The sequence below is a fragment of the Ursus arctos genome, unplaced genomic scaffold (assembly GCF_023065955.2).
Source record: "Ursus arctos isolate Adak ecotype North America unplaced genomic scaffold, UrsArc2.0 scaffold_16, whole genome shotgun sequence".
Classification (NCBI taxonomy): Eukaryota; Metazoa; Chordata; class Mammalia; order Carnivora; family Ursidae; genus Ursus; species Ursus arctos.
In genome coordinates, this window is record NW_026622830.1 from 25,119,551 (window position 1) to 25,137,832 (window position 18,282).

General features: G+C 48.7%; 1 protein-coding gene across 7 annotated transcripts in view; it reads right to left on the reverse strand.

Annotated features, from left to right (window-relative positions):
• Positions 1–8,609, reverse strand: part of DNMT3B (DNA methyltransferase 3 beta) — a 40,108-nt gene extending 31,499 nt beyond the window's left edge. For 3 of the 7 annotated variants that reach the window (XM_048222392.2, XM_048222391.2, XM_044385767.3), the window contains exon 1: positions 8,413–8,607. The gene's annotated coding sequence lies outside the window, so the exon portion shown is untranslated. Of the gene's footprint in view, positions 1–8,412 lie in introns of all 7 variants that reach the window. The other 4 variants (XM_044385765.3, XM_026503281.4, XM_048222393.2 and 1 more) reach the window with 2 other exon arrangements.
• Positions 8,610–18,282: the final 9,673 nt, after the last annotated feature.

Consider the following 18,282-nt stretch of genomic DNA (forward strand, 5'->3'; position numbering starts at 1 on the left):
CCTTGCTGCCCCTCTTAATCATCACAGCTTTAGCATAAACGCTCATGGGGTGCCTGGGTGGCTGGGTCAGTTGGGCATCAGGGTCCTGGGATCGCCCCATGTCCTGGCTCTCTGCTCGGCAGGGAGCCTGCTTCTGCCCCTCCCTCTGCCTACTTGTGTTCTGTCAAATAAATAAAATCTTTAAAAAAAGCAGCAGCAGCAGCGCTTATATATGCTAGGGCAAGCCTGCCAACCTTACTGAAAAGTTTCCGTTTTCTCCTTAAATGTCTCAAACATCCCTTAGTTTACAGGTTTGCTCATTTCTATTTCCCTCTTCTAGTCCCAGATTTTTCTAGGGAGCCTAACTCAGCATGCAAATAAATTTAGACAGCATTTCTAGTTAATTCAGCATGGGAGGACTTACAGATCACCTCTACTATAGCCAGAGAGTAGTCCTTATATATATATTTTTTACAAGACAAAATTGGCGGGGGCACCTGGCTGGCTCAGACGGAACATGCAGCTCTTGATCTCTGGGTCGCTGAGTCGGAGCCCCAGGCTGGGTGTAGGGATTACTTCAACTAAAAAAGAAGGACAGGGGCGCCTGGGTGGTGCAGTCGTTATGCGTCTGCCTTCGGCTCAGGGCGTGATCCCAGGGTCCTGGGATCGAGCCCCACATCGGGCTCCTCCACTGGGAGCCTGCTTCGTCCTCTCCCACTCCCCCTGCTTGTGTTCCCTCTCTCGCTGTCTCTCTCTGTCAAATAAATAAAAGTCTTTTTTAAAAAAAAAGGACAAAATTGTCACAATACAAAGAAAAACTAGGGAATATCAAGTAGGAGAAGAAATGGGTGAAGATGGTCAGAAGGTACGAATCCCCAGTCCTTAGTCCTGCAGAGGTAATGTACAGCACGGTGACTAAAATCTTGTGTATCTGGAAGCTGCAGACAGCACATCTTAAAAGCTCTCATCACAAGAAATATATTGTAACTATGTGAGATTCAGAAAGGAATTGCACACTGAAATTATCTTTTCACAAAAACCCATTATCTCACATAAACCACTTTTTTAAAAAACTAGCTTGAAGTACCGGGTATGCACTTGGGTTTGCCCATCTCAACTCGATGATGGAGGCGGCCTGCCAACCAAGTAATGGGTACAAGCAGGTCCTCTAGAATGTCTTAACGCAACGGCATCTGTGCATCCTGCCACTTTTCTGGGTCCAAGCCAGGTGGGGACAAATGTCTCAAAATTTAACAGCATTTCAATCCTCCTTGCTTAGCTGTGTGGCCTTACATAATGATGACCATCTTATTTAATACTGAGCAATTACTCTGTACTCTGCTTACAGCTGAATACGTCCCATGCTAGGACAGATCCGGACACTGGGGAAGGCCACTCTTACCCACGCGTCAGACAGGAGGCCCTGCTATGCGGCAGGGGTCACGCTCGGCACTGAGAATCACGGGCAGACAAAGGCCAGACAGCCCGTGCTCACAGAGCTTTCCAGCTGGTTGAGGAGGATGGTAGGGAAAAGGCTAGGTGATAGATGAGACAACAAGGTTGGTTCACCCCAAAACCTAGTGCTCTTCCACCATTGAGACCCTTTTGCCAAGAGCTCAATAGGACAAGATTTTGCCGATACTTCTGTGCACATTTGCTCAGAATTTTCCAAAACCTATCATTCAGTTGTTGCACACTGCTTCCCATGTAACCCAGAAAATCTCTGCCACAGCACCTGCCCACTCTAGCCTAGTTTCTCACCACAGCCAGATCAGCGGGCTTCCTTCTGCTGCCCACCCTTCTCCTCCGGCTTCCAGAGCTTCAGGCACAGCAATGCCTTAGTCAAGCCACAGAGCACACGTTCATGGAGCCAGACACCAGGGCATGAGTACTGTGCTGGCGGCTGGAACACCAACCAAGAAGGCGTCATCCCTTCTCCAGGAGCTAGAAGCCTGGGTTCCATCCCAGCTGTGGCCCAAGCATGTCCACTTGCAAGAGTAACAGATGCTTAGAAAGAGACCCAATTAACCTCAGACAGTGGAGCTGCAGGGTGGATGGGAAGAACAGGTCAGCCTGTTCTGGAGGCCACCACTCCTCCTCCAGCCAGACTGAAACACAGGCTACCTGCCTGAGGCTGAGAACTCTCCAGGACCCTTACGCTGCAGCCAGGCCTCCACCTCCCAGGCAGGCCACTGGAAGATCCCTCTGCTCTGGGGAAGAAGACACACCCAACAAACAGAAAGCATCCTTCACATTTTGCGAGACCCAAGGGTAGGGGCAAGTCACTGTCCCACAAAGCAATGCTCCAGTTCAAATCCCACACAATTTTTGTCCTTCTCAATCATGAAGATCAAGTTCAAAACTTAAATATTAGAAATGAAAACAGTAAAAACAACAACAACATCTCAGAAACATTGAACAGAAAACTAAACACCAGAAATAATATCTTCAGGGACATAAAAGATGTATCCAAAAAACAAAATGGGGACACCACTGCACATGGAATTTCTGGGACAAGAGCTCTTCAAAACCTAAAAGACAAAAAAAAGGGGCCACTGCAGTTGACTGTCCCAACTCTTGATTTGGGCTCAGGTCATAATCTCAGGGTCCTGGGATAGAGAACGTCATCAGGTTCCAAAGTTCTAGGGAGAGTCTGCTTGAGGATTCTCTCCCTCTGCCCCTCCCCTAGCTCATGGGTGCTGTCTAAAATAATGTTTTAAAATTTTGATTGATTTATTTGAGAGAGCATAAGTGGGGGCTGAAAGAAGGGTAGGGGCAGAGAGGGAGAGAAGGCAGCTCCCCACTGAGCAGGGAGCCCACATGGGGCTGGATCACTGGGATCATGAAGTGAGCAGAAGGCAGATGCTTAAAGGACTCAGCCACCCAGGTGCCCCAAAATAATCTTTAAAAAAAAAAAAAAAGTTAAAATACAGGGGTTGGAAGCTGAGAGAAGAACAAATGGTCAAAGAAAATTCCACCAGGCCAGGAGCTCAACATCTGATTAATGACAGTTACAGAAAGAGAGGAGAGGGGCACCTGGGTGGCTCAGTCAGATGCTGACTCTTGGGTTTCAGTTCAGGTCAGGATCTCAGGTTGGTAAAACTGAGTCCCACCTAGGGCTCCAAGCTCAGCGGGGAGTCTGCTTGAAGATTCTCTCCCTCTGTCCCTCTCCCTCACTGGTGCACACACACTCTCCCTCTCAAAATCTTGAGGTGCCTGGGTGGCTCAGTTGTTAAGCATCTGCCTCTGGCTCAGGTCATGATCCCAGGATCCTGGGATCGAGTCCCACACTGGGCTCCCAGCTTAGCCAGAAGCCTGCTTCTCCCTCTCCCACTCACCCTGCTTGTGTTCCCTCTCTTGATGTGTCTCTCACTGTCAAATAAATAAAATCTTAAATAGATAAGGCAGATAAAATCTTTAAAAAAAGAAATGTATTCTCTCAACCTCAGCAGCCCCCAACCATGTTGGGCCTCTTCCTGCTGGACCTCCTCCCACAACCAGTCACCATCAACCTGTCCTCAAATGGAAATGTATTGGTTAAGAACCCTGAGCCACAGACAACTCTCTCTCACCTATCAATTCTCAGTCAGTTTTGGAAATCATTTCTAATTCCCTGCTAGTCTTTCAATGGCTACCACCCTCCCACAATAAAAGACAATTTTCAGGGCACCTGGGTGGCTCAGTCAATTAATAATGTGTCTTGACTTCAGCTCAGGTGATGATCTCGGGGTCCTGGGATCAAGTCCCAGAGTCAGGATCTGCAGTCAGGGAGACGTCTGCTTGTCCCTCTCCCTCTGCCTGTGTGCTCTCTCTCTCTCTCAAATAAAATTTTTTTAAAAATAAATAAAAAATAAAAGACAACTTTCTGGAAAATTAAGAGTTTGATCCTGAGACACAACACTAAAGCAGAGAAAGAAAAGGGGGAGGGCAAGGCAGGGGTTTGCACTAAGGCAGAGCCCACAGATAGCAAGGTTTTAATAAATGAAAATCTCTTCAGGGTGGGGAGGGGTAGTGAGGCAACTTTGATCAGGCAAGCTGGTAAAAAAAATAGCAGAAGCCAATGGTGGCAGATTCCAGAGAATCTCTTCCCACTGCTCTCCAAAACTGTCCGCCAGCTGCTTGGTAAGGCAGCCCCAGTGGTGACCACGGTGCTCTCTAAGGACCTCACCAATTGAGCCACCTTTCCTTGCCACTTTGTCCTCTCCTTGGGTTCAGGTCCCTTCTCTTAGAAAGGCCCCCTGGTACTGTCTACATGGAAATGCAGAGGCCCCAAACTGAATGCAAAACATTGATTACCTTGGGATTGTGACATTACAGGTGATGTCTAGTTTCTTCTTGGCATCGGATGATGGTAAATTTGATTTTCGCTTGTCTCAAATATTTTTTTGAATGTCATTTTTTGAAATATTTCAATTCCCTACACAAAGCAGGGCCTCCTCATTCTTTGCTTATTCCCTGGAAAAAACTCAAGAATGCTAACTAGGATGTTTCCCTCAGGAAGTAAATAACAACCACTTGCCAATATTTGAGTGTTTACTACAAAACATGCAATATTTTTTGTTTTCCTTTTTCTAAGTAATCTCTACACCCAACATGGGGCTTGAACTCACAATCAGAAACCAAGATTCACTTGTTCTTCTGCCTAACCCAGCCAGGGGCCCCCATAACACGCAACACTTACTGAATTTTTTAATCTATAGCAACTTGGCGGACTTAAACATCCCCTGCAATTGGCCAACCATTGTTGGCCTATTGTACAGATGGAGCAACTGAGGATCAAGCCAGTGACTTATTAATGCAGTGAATAAGTACATGAATCCAGACTTGATTCTAATGCCCAAGCCCCTTTGTGCCTCAGACAGATAATATAATCCAGTGGTAACAGGCTTTTTGCAATACAGCTGAGCCTGAACAATAAGGGTTTGAACGACAGGTGTCTAATGTTGACTTTTTTTCAGTAAATATATTGAAAAATGGTTTGGAGACTCGCCAACAATTTAAAAAAACTCAGATGAACTGCATAGCCTAAAAATACTAAAAAAAAATTAAAAGTTAGGTATTATTCTTAGAATTAATTACAGAATATATGTAACAAGCAAAATATGTGTTAACAGTGTTTGTGGTCAACAGCAGGCTATTAAGTTTGGGGGGAGTCAAGTTAAACTGGATTTTTAAGTGAGGGGGTAGGGGGGATCAGTGCCCCTAACCCCTGCTTTGTTAAAGGGTCAACTGTACTTAGGGCCCCCCTCTATTTTGTGAATGAACTAAACTAAAAGGACCTAGATTCCACTTAGTCCTGATGCTAACTACACTGGGTAGGTGTGGACTTTTCCCCACTTCAGACTGGATCGAGGATCTCCAGAAATGTGATCATGTGCAGACTCCCTCTACATTCACCAGGCCACTTCCGGCAGCCAGGGCCAGATACATGTGAACACCTGCGGTGGGCTTTTTCTCTTCTGGAGGGAGGAACTGCCCTGGGATGGCGGTAGATGTGCAGTGTTCTGTAAAGCACTAACCACCAAGGTGCGGAAGCAAGTGGACTGCTCAGCACCTTGGTCCCATCAGCTACAAAAGAGATCAGTCCCCACAAGAAGGGAGACAAATCTGCCCGTCACTTTACAAAGGAAAGGTTGGTCTGCAAATGAAATGAGGAATTCTGCACTTCTCTGGTCCACCAAGAAACTGAAAAATCAACCTGAGTTCACAATTCAAAAAAAAACCCAAAAAACAAAACATCTAACACAAGAATGATTCTGGCCACAGCTAAGGCCCTGTACCTATCAAGGGCTGGAGGAGGATGGGGGTACTTGTCATGGTATAGGACCCGGGACCCGGGAGGAGTTAGGGATTTAACAGGGACCAGCTCTGATGAAATCCGAAAAAGTGTCTGAGCATGAAGGCAGGAAAGCTGGCACGAGAGCTGGTTGGAGACAAAAGGAATCCTCCTTTTTTCTTAAAGATTTTATTTATTCATTTGCCAGAGAGCCCAAGCAGGGGAAGAAGCAGGCTCCCCACTGGGAAGGAGCCTGATGTGGGACTTGATCGACCTGAGCCAAAGGCAGGCGCTTAGCCGACTGAGCCGCCGAGGCGTCTCAGACAAAAGGAATCCTAAGGTTAAGTTTTTCCGAAAGGAGAACTTGCCCAAACCCCAAATCGGAAGGTCCCTAAGGCAGCAATAGTGAGGGGTGACAGGCACCATTGGGTCGCAGGCCCCACATGGCGGGAGGAAGGAAAGGAAGGAAAGCAGCCTCCCCCACCCCCACCTCCCTTGCTCCTCCCTTTCGCCCCCTGCAGCTCCCAGATACTCTCCTCCCCTTCTAGCCTTTGAAGGGGGGGCTATGACTATGGCTTTAAGGAGCAGGATGCAGCCAGCCCCAACCCCTTTGTCTGGGCCCTCTCCACCCCAACAGGGAAAGGTAAAGGATCTCACTTAGCTCTGCAATTATTCCTTCAAGGTAGGCCTCAAGGTTTCGGGGGGTGGGGGGGTAAAAGTGGCCCCAACCCATAAAAGAAAACCCTGGGTCCTTTGAAAAGGGAACAAAGGCGTTCCTTACTGCCAACTTCCAAATTGAGGACAATGATTTGGAAAAAGCTTTCATAGCTGAGAGGAATAGAGTACCTAAGAGGAAGGCAGGATAGGCGGGGCCAGCAGAGGTCCCTCCCTTTATCCCCAGTTCTCATAATGGCTACCCTAAAAAGAGGGGCTATTGATTAACTAATACAGATGTCAACATTCATGACCTGCTATGCCAAGCACTATCCCATCAAGCCCTTACTCAAACCCAGTGTGGTAGGGGCTACTTACACCCCTCAGACATCTAATGAACATGGAGGGTTAGAGGTTAAATAATGCATAAAACTGATTTCATTCTTATACAACCTGGGGATATTAGTTAAGATTGTTCCTATTTAACAGATGTAATATCTATAAGGCACAGAGGGAAATGGACTTGGTGGGACAGATTTAAATACATGCAAAGACCTATGCATGTCCCTAAAGAGGGCAGCCAGCTTACCTCACAACAATGCCAACAGCGGCAGACTTTGATTACTGTATACCAGCCCTACAGAGTAAGTACCATCATTTCCACCCTGGAAAAATCATGGCAGCTTTGGAACCCAATGGGGGGGCGGGGTAGCCTCAAGAAGCCACAGCAGGTGTGGGGGAGGAGGCCAGGGGTAGCTCAGTGTCCTGGGGCCCTCCACCTGAGGGCCCCGGAAGGGATATGCCTCCCAGTCCAAACCCACAGCACCCTGAATCAGGAGACGGTTCGAAATTCACTCTGTCCTTAACTGTCTTTACTTCATGCGCCCTCTCAGCCTGGGGGTGAGGAAGCACAAGGGCTCGGTCTCTCAGGCCAGGGGAAAAGGGGGAAAGGCCAGGTGGAGGTGGAACCACAGGCCTAGGGCTGGGCCCAGACGGCTGCCCTTCTTTGCCACAGGTGAGTGAATCCAGCAGGAAAGCCTGAGCCCAAGAGCGGCTCCCTGTTGTTAACTTGCTAAGTCCACCGCACAGTCAATCTTGGCTTCCACTTTTTCTCCTGCGGGGTGGGACTCAACACCTACCCTCCAACAATCACAAGAGTAGGGAAGCTGTTCTTCTGGGAGGTGGCGCTACAGGTTTTGAGACCACAATTTGTGGAGTGTGGGAAGTGGGACCAGCTTCATCCCGGAAGAGGGGGAAAATGGAAAGTGAGCCCCCAGGGCAGGCAGCGTGACCGCGGCAGGGCGGCGCCGCCCCGACCAGGCTCCTCCCCGGCCAGGTGCGCACAGGGCGAGGGCAGCCCCGCTGTGCCTCGCCTGGGTGGCTCATCTAGGGAGGACCCCGAGAGACCGCCCCTCTGGCGCACACGCTGGCCCACCTGCTCGCCCGCACCCACAACCAGTAGTTCTCTTCTATCGCTGGGAGGGGGGATAAACGGCCCCTCGCCTGAAACCCACAGGTCCAAGTCATATGAGACGGACGCCCACCTTCCTGGCTGAACTCTCCCCCGCCTCTAAGGAGGTTCGCTCTGAAGCCGAGGCCAGGTAAGGGCACCCCCTTTCAATGACCGAAACCTCCTCCTCCACTTCTCTCCAGAGGGACACGTCCTCCCCTCGACTCTAGACCCCAAGAAGGCCACCGTATCTCCCTCCCTGGGGACGAACCTCTCTCCCTCGGGGTCGTGGGAATACAGCATGAGTATCCCTTCCACTCGTATCCTTCAAGTTACAAGCTCCCCTCCCCATGTTTCCTTCTTGCCTCAGGTGGTCCAGGGGTCCGCTCCTCCCCTACCATGCCGGGTCTCAAGCCGGATGGGAGCCGCCTCCCCCGGACGTCCCAGGAAGAGGGTCCCCCCCTGGCAGTCCCGGACCCCTCCGCTGTCCCCTCCCCCACCAGCCCCCGGACCCCCGGACTGACGAGCCTCCCCGGGGCCACGGGGCGCTCACCTGCCGAGAACCAGGCTCGGGCGCCGCTCCGCGGTCAAGCCGCGGGTCGGGACTGGCTGGCGGGAGGCCGGCGGGCGGCCGCGCAGGGCGCTCGGCTCGCGAATCTCCGGCGCCGATCGCCGAGCTACTTTTACTTGGGCCACTTAACCCCCGCGCTGCCGGCCTGGCGCGGCGGCCGCCCGCTCGCCGGCCTGCCAGTGGGCCGGTTGCGTCCGTCGGGGGGCGCTCGGAGCGTCCACGCGGGCAGCGGCCGCGGGGCTGGGGGGCGGCTGCTGCGCGGAGGCAGCGCAGGCCAGACCGGGCAGCGAGAGTGGGTGGGGAGGGGGCGGTGCCGAGGCCCCTTGTAACCCCGGCCGGGCGCTCGCTCCGCCCCCGCCTGGGGGCGCCCCCGCCGCAGCCACTCAGAGCCCGCCCCAGGCACGGGGGGGGACCGGGGGGTGGGGACGAGGGAAATTTGAAATCACTTCGGAGCCTCCCCTCCGCCCCTCCTCCACAGGCGCCGCCTCCTGTCCCCCCCTCCGCCTGTTAAATCACCCACCAGGCTAACAGGCCCTGATGGGGTCCTCGCCGACATCCGCCCCACACACACATACACGGGGACTCCGTCGGGGGCCCCCTTTCCCCGCCCCCCACTCTGAGCAGGACACGCACGCACAGGTCTGGATGCGCGGCCCAGAGAGGGAAGCGCCCCCACTGGAGTCACACAGCAGCGGAGTCTCCCCTCTCCCCCCACCTCCAGCCGCAATGCCACCTGGGCGCTGCCGTGCCCCAGCCAGTCAGTCTACCCCCTCTGGACCCTCGGACCGGTCCTTCCTTCCTCCCACCCTGCTGGGCCTTTGTCAGCCATCTTGAGGGGAGGGGAGAGGAGAGTCGACGGGAAAGGCGGCCCGGTCCTTGGCTGCCTGGGTTCTCAGGTCCAGCCGGCATCAAAAGCAGAAGGAGAAGCCCCACTCTTAGGTCTCAAGTGCCTCTGCCGTTAAAGGGTGTTGAACTGTTGGAAAACTGTACTTCCTAATATTTATCGCACCCGGTATTTCACATATTTGTTTGTCTGCTTATTCTGCGTCTCTCCACACATTAGACTGTGAGGGCAGGGTCTCCGTGTCTCTTAGCACACAGAAGATGCTTAATAAATATGTGTTGAATGAACGAATGAAAGAAAAATGAATGATGACAGGATGGCCTACAAGGCCCTATAGTAGCTGGCTCCTGCCTGCCTTTCCAGGCCTCGCCTATCCTCCCCCCTCCCCCACTTCACTCAACCTTCTCACCTCTTGGCTGTTCCTCAAACACATCAAGCATGTTCCTGGACATTCCTTGTCCAGAGAACCCTGCATGGCCAGTCTCGCACCCTTCTGTCCTCTCCCGAAAGGCCACCTTCTAGAGATGCTTTTCCTGACCACCCCACCTAACAGCCCCCCCCACTCCATCCCTCCTATCCAATTTCATTCCCATTGTAGCATGCAGAGCTATTTCAATTTTTTTAAAGATTTTATTTATTTATTTGAAAGAGTGAGCATGGGGGGGGGGTGTTGCAGAAGGAGAGGGAGAAGCAGACTCCCTGCCAAGCAGGGAGCTAGATATGGGGCTCCATCCCAGTACTCCCAGAAATCATGACCTGAGCTGAAGGCAGATGCTTAACCAACTCAGCCACCGAAGCACCCCATGCAGAGCTATTTCACATTGTTTTGGATATTTCCTTGTTTACATCTTTCTTTTTCTCGTTTTTTTTTTCTTGTTACACACACACACACACACACACACACACACACACACACGCTATAACCATTCTCCATGAGGGCAGAAACCACATCTGTCTATCTTGTTCCAAGCTCTATTTCCAATGCCCACAGGAGGGGTTCAGTACAAGTTTGTTGAATGAATGAAAGAACTCGGGTTTCCTGCCTCCCAGGCTCCAGCTCTCTGAGTAAAACCACAGCTTTCTCCCTTCATCTCCTACCAGGTATTTGCAAATAACTAAATGGCAAATACTCTGGAAGCTGCAAACATTTCTAAACCTAATGGATCTTGTCCTACCCAGGAACCTGGATGGAGGTTAAAGAAATGTGAAAGTGAGATGGGACAGCCTCCTGCGAATGAGCGGCAGGAACTTCTTGTCCTCTGGCACAAGCATCCAAAATTGGGTTCCAGTCAGTCCGTATAGGAAGAAGGGGATATCTCAAGAGGGCCTGTGGCTCGTCCCCACCATCTGAGGTATGCCTTTAGGGGAAAGAAATATGTAAGCCGGTGGGCCTGTGGGGAGGGCTGCTGGGCCTATTTCCTGATCCATAAGCCAAGACCTACCACGTGGCAAGAGATGTCTGTACCACTGAGAATGGCTGGGAGGCCTAGTTTAGATGCCAAAGGGTTGGGTTTCCTGGGACATGGCAGACATTTCTGGAGACAGAAGACCACCTAATTTCAGGAAGAAAAAAGGAGAGGGTTTCAATGAGCAAGTGTTCTGAGTCCTATCATTTGGAAAGGAGGGTGAATGCCAGGAGAACGGGTGGAAGAAAAATGGCATGATGTTTCTCATGAGGGCATAGAACTTTTTACTTTGCAAAGTTCCTGGGTTATACTTATCACCTCACTTGAGCCTCAGAGCCACCCCATGAGGAGTCAGGGCGAGGAGAATTGGGGCACCTTTTCAGATGAGGGGACTGAGGCCCAGAGTAGAGAGGGACTTGTGCAAAGTGAGTCAGCCAGACAGCCTGACCTTGACTGAGCACCTGCTATGTAGCAGGCAGCTGGCTAGGAATTCAGACAGGAAGCCCATAGCTTACCTGTTGGGTAGGGAGTGTCGGAAAATGAACATAAATAAGCAAATAAGAGACTATCAGGTGTGGGTCAATTTGGGAAGATGATAATTTGGAGACAGGACTGATGCAGCCAGGGAAGACCTTGGTCAGGATTCGGCTTGTGGATGGCATGTGGTAGGGACAGCCAGGACACCAGTGTAGCTGGAGTAGAGGGAGTGAGGAGGCGAGAAATAGGGGGCCAGGTCTTATAGGACCAATAAGCCATGGCAGGGATTTTGGATGTTGCTATTTTAGCCATGAACTGACTCAGATGTTCATGTTTTTTTTTTTTTTTAAGATTTTATTTATTTATTCGACAGAGACAGCCAGCGAGAGAGGGAACACAAGCAGGGGGAGTGGGAGAGGAAGAAGCAGGCTCCTAGCGGAGGAGCCTGATGTGGGGCTCGATCCCACAACGCCGGGATCACGCCCTGAGCCGAAGGCAGACGCCCAACCGCTGTGCCACCCAGGCGCCCCATGACTCAGATGTTTAAATCAGATCCAAGTGGGGTGGTGCATGGGGAGGAGGCTGATCTGGAAAACTGAGGACGGTAGCCTGGATCATGAGCAGATGATTTGGAGAGAAGTGACTGAATTTGGGATAAACTGAGGAGATTGGGCCAAGTGGTACTGATGGTTCCAGGGAGTAAAGGGAGCGATGGCATCAAGGATAGCCCCTAGATGTTAGCCTGGGCACCTGGGTGAAGGGTGGTGCATTTACCTAAATGAGGAAAGTTTGCATAATGTGGATTTGCAGGGGAGCTCAGCAGGTCTGCCTTAGCTGAATGAATGTGGATTCACACTGTGTCTGGGCTGCTACCCAGGTCCCCTGACTCTGTCTAACACTCCTTTCACTGTCTGGGTGGTAGGGCATTCTGTATACATCTCCCATACCACACCACCTCCTCCAGTACTCATTCTCAGAGGGGTGACCCCATGTCCTACAAGGGGACTTTCCATCAGACGCTGTGGTTTGAATTCCGCCTCCAAGGTTGCATGAATCTGATAAATCACCTGGTCTCTCTGAGCCTCAGTTTCCTCAGCCAAGGAGAGAGAATATTTCATTGCCACTGGGACCAATGAATGAACCATTAAATGAAAACATTGGTGCTGATTACCCAGTTGGGCAGACAAGACTCCAGCCCCCAAAGAAATATTTTTATGAAAGATTTTGCCAAAAAATAAAAATAAAAGAAAGATTTTGACTTTTCCCCCCCATATTACCCAAGATTTTGCTTTTTGATGTTTGAAAAACCATATAGCTGGGGAACCCATCTGGCTCAGTCGGTGGGGAGCACAACTCTTGATCTCGCGGTCTTGAGTGCAAGCCCCACGTTGATGGGCATAGAGATTACTTAATAAAAATAAAAAATAAATAAAATTCGTATAGCGTTACTACACACATAAACACACACACGGGCAGTGGAGAACATGGAAGGTTAGAAAGAGAACCTATGTTTCTAGATTGATTTCAAGTCTTCCCCTGGTTGCACACCGATGCAACAGTATTTCTTTAAAAATTTCTTGTAGGGACACGTGGGTGGCTCAGATGGTTAATCGTCTGCCTTCCACTGGGGTCATGATCTCCAGATCCTGGGATCCAGCCCGTCAGGCTCCCAGCTCAGCAGGGAGTCTGCTTCTCCCTCTCTCTCTCTCTCTCTCTCTCTCTCTCTCTCTCCCCCTGTTTGTGCTGTCTCTCTCTCAAATGAATAAATAAAATCTTAAAAAAAAAATTATTGTAACTGGGGCACCTGTCTGGCTGAGTCGGCGGAGCGGTGGAACCCCGGACTGCGGGACTCTTGATCTCTGGGTTGTGAGTTCAAGCCCCACATTTGGTATAGAGATTATTTAAAAATAAAGCAATAATATTAATAATGATGTCTTTAAAAATAAGCAATAAGTAAAAATAAAAATATATAACAGATAACAATCATTATACTCATCATGATGATAATGTTTATTAAGGAGACAACAAAAATACTGTGATTAAAGGTCATTTGTTTCGTCATCTGAAAAAAAAACATAGATAAGGGAATGTCCTTGCTCTTAGGAAATAAACACTAAAGTATTTAGAGGTAAAGGGGCACACTGTCACCAATTTGCCCTTAAATGGTTCAGAAACAATAATATGCATATGTATGGGAGAGGGAGAATGTAAAGCAAATAGAGGAAAATGTAAACAGGAAAATCTGGTTAACATGACATTCATTCATGAGTTCCTTCTACTAGTCCTGCAGCTCTTCTATAAATGAGGGATTATATCAAATAAAAAGATCCCCCCTAAAAATTAATGTTAAAGAAATAAACCACACAGGGGTGCCTGGCAGACTCAGTCAGTAGAGTAGGCACCTCTTAATTTCAGGGTTGTGAGTTCGAGCCCCACATGGGGCATGGACGTGGAGCCTACTTAAAATTTTAGGGGCACCTGGGTGGTTCAGTTGGTTAAGCGTCCAACTTTTGATTTTAGCTCAGGTCTTCATCTCAGAGTTGTGAGTTCGAGCCCCACGTTGCACTCCATGCTTTAATTAATTAATTAAAATATTAAAAATTAGACCAAAAAAACCCCAAACAAAACCAAGGGGCACCTGGCTGGCTCAGTCAGCAGAGCATGAGACTCTTGATCTCAGGGTCATGAGTTCAGGTCCCACATTGGGTATAGAGATTACTTACAAAACATTAAAAAAAATTTTTTTTTAAACAAAAAGCAAAAACCCCACACATATGGGGCACCAGGCTGGCTGAGTCAGAAGAGCATGCGACTCTTGATTTCGGGGTCGTGAGTTTGAGCCCCACATATGATGTAGAGATTACTTTAATTAATTTTAAAAAGCACACATAAATATACACAACCTTCATGCCTTTGTGCTAATCAATACATCAATGGACTTATACCCATGTCGTGGGTAAATATTATATTTGTGTTGAATTCTTCCACCATTTTTCAGCTCTCAGAGAAGCTCCAGGTTTTAATAACGTGCAAAAAACGTAATAGGTACCTCAGATGTGGTAGTTATTTTTATGAGCAAGTGACTTCATCTCTCTATGTCTTGATTTCATCATCTCTAAAATAGAGGTAATAAGAGTCCTTCATAGAATTGTTGTGAGAATCATATGAGTTAATACATATAGGGCTTTTTGAACTATAACAACCATAAAGGTGCTTGTTAAATTTAAAAAAAAAAACATTGTTATTGGGGCACCTGGCTGGCTCAGTTGGAAGAACCTGTGACTCTTGATCTTGGGGTCGTGACTCTTGATCTCAAGGTCGTGAGTTCGAGCCCCACGTTGGACATAAAGATTACTTAAATAAAAACTTTAAAAAAAACACATTGTTATTAATAATTAATAATTAATAATTAATAAATTATTAATTCATGCTGCTCTGCTCCCCGGGCTGTCTCAGCTCTTGGCAGGTGTGGAGAGGAACACTCTTGCTGCCCCCTCAGCATCACAGAACCCTGTCCCTTGAGCTCCCTGCTGCTTAGGGCAAACCCAGTTCACCTCTGGATCTGCAACCAACATTTAGTATGACGAGTCCCATTTTACAGTCAAGGAAACCGAGGCTGTACAAGGTAAGGCCGTTTGCCTGAAAGCCATAACTGGTTGGTGGCAGAGCTGCAACTAGTCTCCCAGCTCGACCCCCACTCTGCACGGACCCCCATCCCACCCCCATTCTGTGTGTGCTATGCTAAGGAGTCTGAGCCTCAGTCAACTCCCAGTCTGATTGGAATAATAATAATAGTAATGCCTACTTCCGGGAGTGACCGCAGGGATCCTCAGAGCCCGTGTATGTGAAAGAACCCTATTGTAAAGTGCTAGGTCTTAATTGCAGTGTCATCAGAGGCCACGTTCATGTGCAAAGTGGGTTCCTCACCTTTCGTTTTCAACAGAAACACCCAGACCTCTCTACCCCAGTCCACCCACAGAATTCTTTTATGCCCTTTTTTTTCCTTTTACGTCTTTTAAACCTAAAAATGGGCCATTGAAAGATCTGCTTTAAATATACCTGCTTAGACAAGTACAGAGTCTGGCCAGGTATTATTCGTTAGTTATTATTAAATAAGCATGTTCGTAGCAGCCATCAAGAGAATAACCATGTGCCGGACACTCACCTGAGCGTTTTGCATGTATTATGCACTGATTCTTGGGGCGGCTTTATAAAGTAAAGGAGTATTATCTCCATTTTACACAGGGGGAAACTGAGGCCCAGAGAGGCAGAATAATTATTTGAAATCATACTGCCAGGAAGTGTACTGAGAACTGGGATTAAATTCTAAGCTGTGGTCTTAACCACTTTGCTACCCTATAAAAGGTTTAGCATGGTTCCTAAGAGGTGGCACTGCGGCGGGGGGGTGGGGGAGGGGATGGATCCTAAGTCTCCCTAAGAGCCCTTCGCTGGCTGCACAGACCCACTGACTTTGCTTTGCCTGGGGAGGTGAGTCAGCCCCTACCCTCTGAGCCAGGGAAACTCTGTCCTGAGGCTTTGCTCCTGACAACTTCTATCTACTCCTCCTTTCTCTCCTTCAAAATAGAGAAATGCCCTGGGGTAGGCATGGAAGTTAGGATAGGAAGTGGGCTACCCTTCTCCTGGTCCTGTGCCTCTCTCTCCATCCCCTACGGAAGCAGTTCCTTCCTTGCTGCTGTCACTGAAGAGGATGTCTTGGTGGAGGAGGGTGTGGATATTTATTGAACTTATGGAACTATGTGCCAGGTGCTATGGTAGGGACTGGGGATAAAGCATACAACAAAAACGGACTCAGTCCTGGGGCTGCCCTCCTGGAGTTTACAACTGAGTAGGGAAACAGACAGTAATTAATTAAATTGATCTCATGAACAATTATGAGATTACAGATGTGTTAAATGCTAAGAAGACAAGGACAGGGTAAATAAGAGGAAGTGTTTTAGGTCATGGGTCTGAGACATCTCTGAAAAAGAGCTCTGAGGGCATGCAGGCTACAGGTGGAGGGAAATGTGTTCTAGGCGGAGGGAATAGCACTTGCTAAGGTCCTGGAACACAGGGAACTGAGGGGAGGCCCTTGTGGCTGGAGCATGCAGGGGGAGAGAAAGACAGAATCTGGTGAAGAAGGCAGGGGCCAGATCATGAAACCTTAAGAAATGAAGTCATTGGAGGCTTTTCAGCAAACAGGTTAGTAATGTGATCATATGTAAATAAAGCATTTTGCATAGTGTCTAGCACAATGGTAGCTCATAGAAAGCAAAAAAGCCCTCCTTTCATTTGGAATAGTCTTTGTATCTGTAGATACAGATGTGGTCTCTGTATCTGTAGATAACATTTTATCCCAATTTCTCCAGACATCAAGTGAATGAATGCTCAAGTTATTTATTATCACTATTATTCATAGTGATAATAATATTACTCCTAATTTGCTTTCCCTGAATTGCCTAAGGAGATAATTTTTTTAAAAGATTTATTTATTTATTTGAGAGAGAGAAAGTGTGCCTGCAATGGGGCGTGGGGAGGGGTAGGGGAGAGGAAGAAGCTGACTCCCTGCTGAGTGGGAAGCTGGACACAGGGCTAGATCTCAGGATCCTTTTTTCTTTTATTTTAAGATTTTATTTATTTGACACAGAGAGAGAGCACAAGCAGGGGAGCAGCAGGCAGAGGGAAAGGGAGAAGCAGTCTCCCCTGCAGAGCAGGTAGCCTCATGCCGGGCTGGATCCCAGGATCCCAGGATCCCGGGATCATGACCTGAGCGGAAGGCAGTCACTTAACCAACTAAGCCACCCAAGCACCCCTAGATCTCAGGATCCTGAGATCATGACCTGAGCTGAAATCAAGAGTCAGAGGCTTGGGGCGCCTAGGTGGCTCAGTCAGAAGAGCGTGGGAGTCTTGATCTCAGAGTTTTGACTTTGAGTCCCACATTGGGTGTAGAGATTACATACATACATAAGCAAACAAACTTTTAAAAAAGATTTTATATATTTATTTGTCAGAGAGAGAGAGCACAAGCTCTCTCTTGGGGGAGCTGCAGGCAGAGAGAGAAGCAGGTTCCCTGCTGAGCAAGGAGCTTGATGCAAGCCTCAATCCTAGAACCCTGGGATCATGAGCTGAGCCGAAGGCAGCCACTTAACTGACTGAGCCACCCAGGTGCCCCAATAAATAAACTTTTTTTTAAAAGAAAAGGAAAGAACACAACACTATTGTCCACCTCCCTCAGGGTGGCCCTTGTGAGAAGAGCCTCCACTGCAAAATAGTGTGTGATCTGTCTCTGGCTTTTGACTTGGGGCCCAGGTCTGAACTATTGATTGCTTTCCTCATCCTGAGCCTTAAAACAGACAGCATGCCTTACTCTTGAATGTCCCTCCATATTTTTTTAAAGTTTTTTATTTATTTAAGTAATCTCTACACCCAACATGAGGCTTGAACTCTTGACCCTGAGATCAAGAGTCACACGCTCTTCTGAGGTGAGCCAGCCAGGCGCCCCTCCTCCATATCTTGTGATGATCATGCAATGAGGTATTCATCCATACTTGGCGGGTTTCTACTTTTTGGAAGTTCTTTGAATAAGTCTTGCTTCAGCCACTTGTTACCTGACAGAACAACCTCGCCTGTCTGAGCTTTACTTTCTCCGGATGTGGTCTGGTGAGTGTCCAGAGGGATGACACATGCCCTCGTGTTTGTCCTCATGCACACTGGCACAGACTTGAGTCTAGAGATCTCCCTGAAGAAGCATCAACTGGGATGGTGGTAGTGATGGCGACAGCAACCAGCAACAAGGCCGTGTTCACCTTTTACAAGTTCTAGGCCCCAGCGCCCATTCCGATTCCATCCTCCGAGCCTCCAGGAAACCTCTTGCCCACCTCCCAAATTCCAGGGTGCCCACCCGAAGTTCTTGTCTACTACTCCCAGGCAGATGCCTAAAAGATCTTAGATGATGGAGTCATAGTCCCCCTACTCCAGTACCCTCCAGCCTCTGCTTGAAACTTTCACACAGGTCACTCTCAGTGCCAAACCCAAAGTCCTGGAGGTAGGGTTGAGGCCATGTTATGTTCATATGTGTAACATTTAGTTCTTTGCCTGGTCACCCCACATGGACAGAATCAACATGTA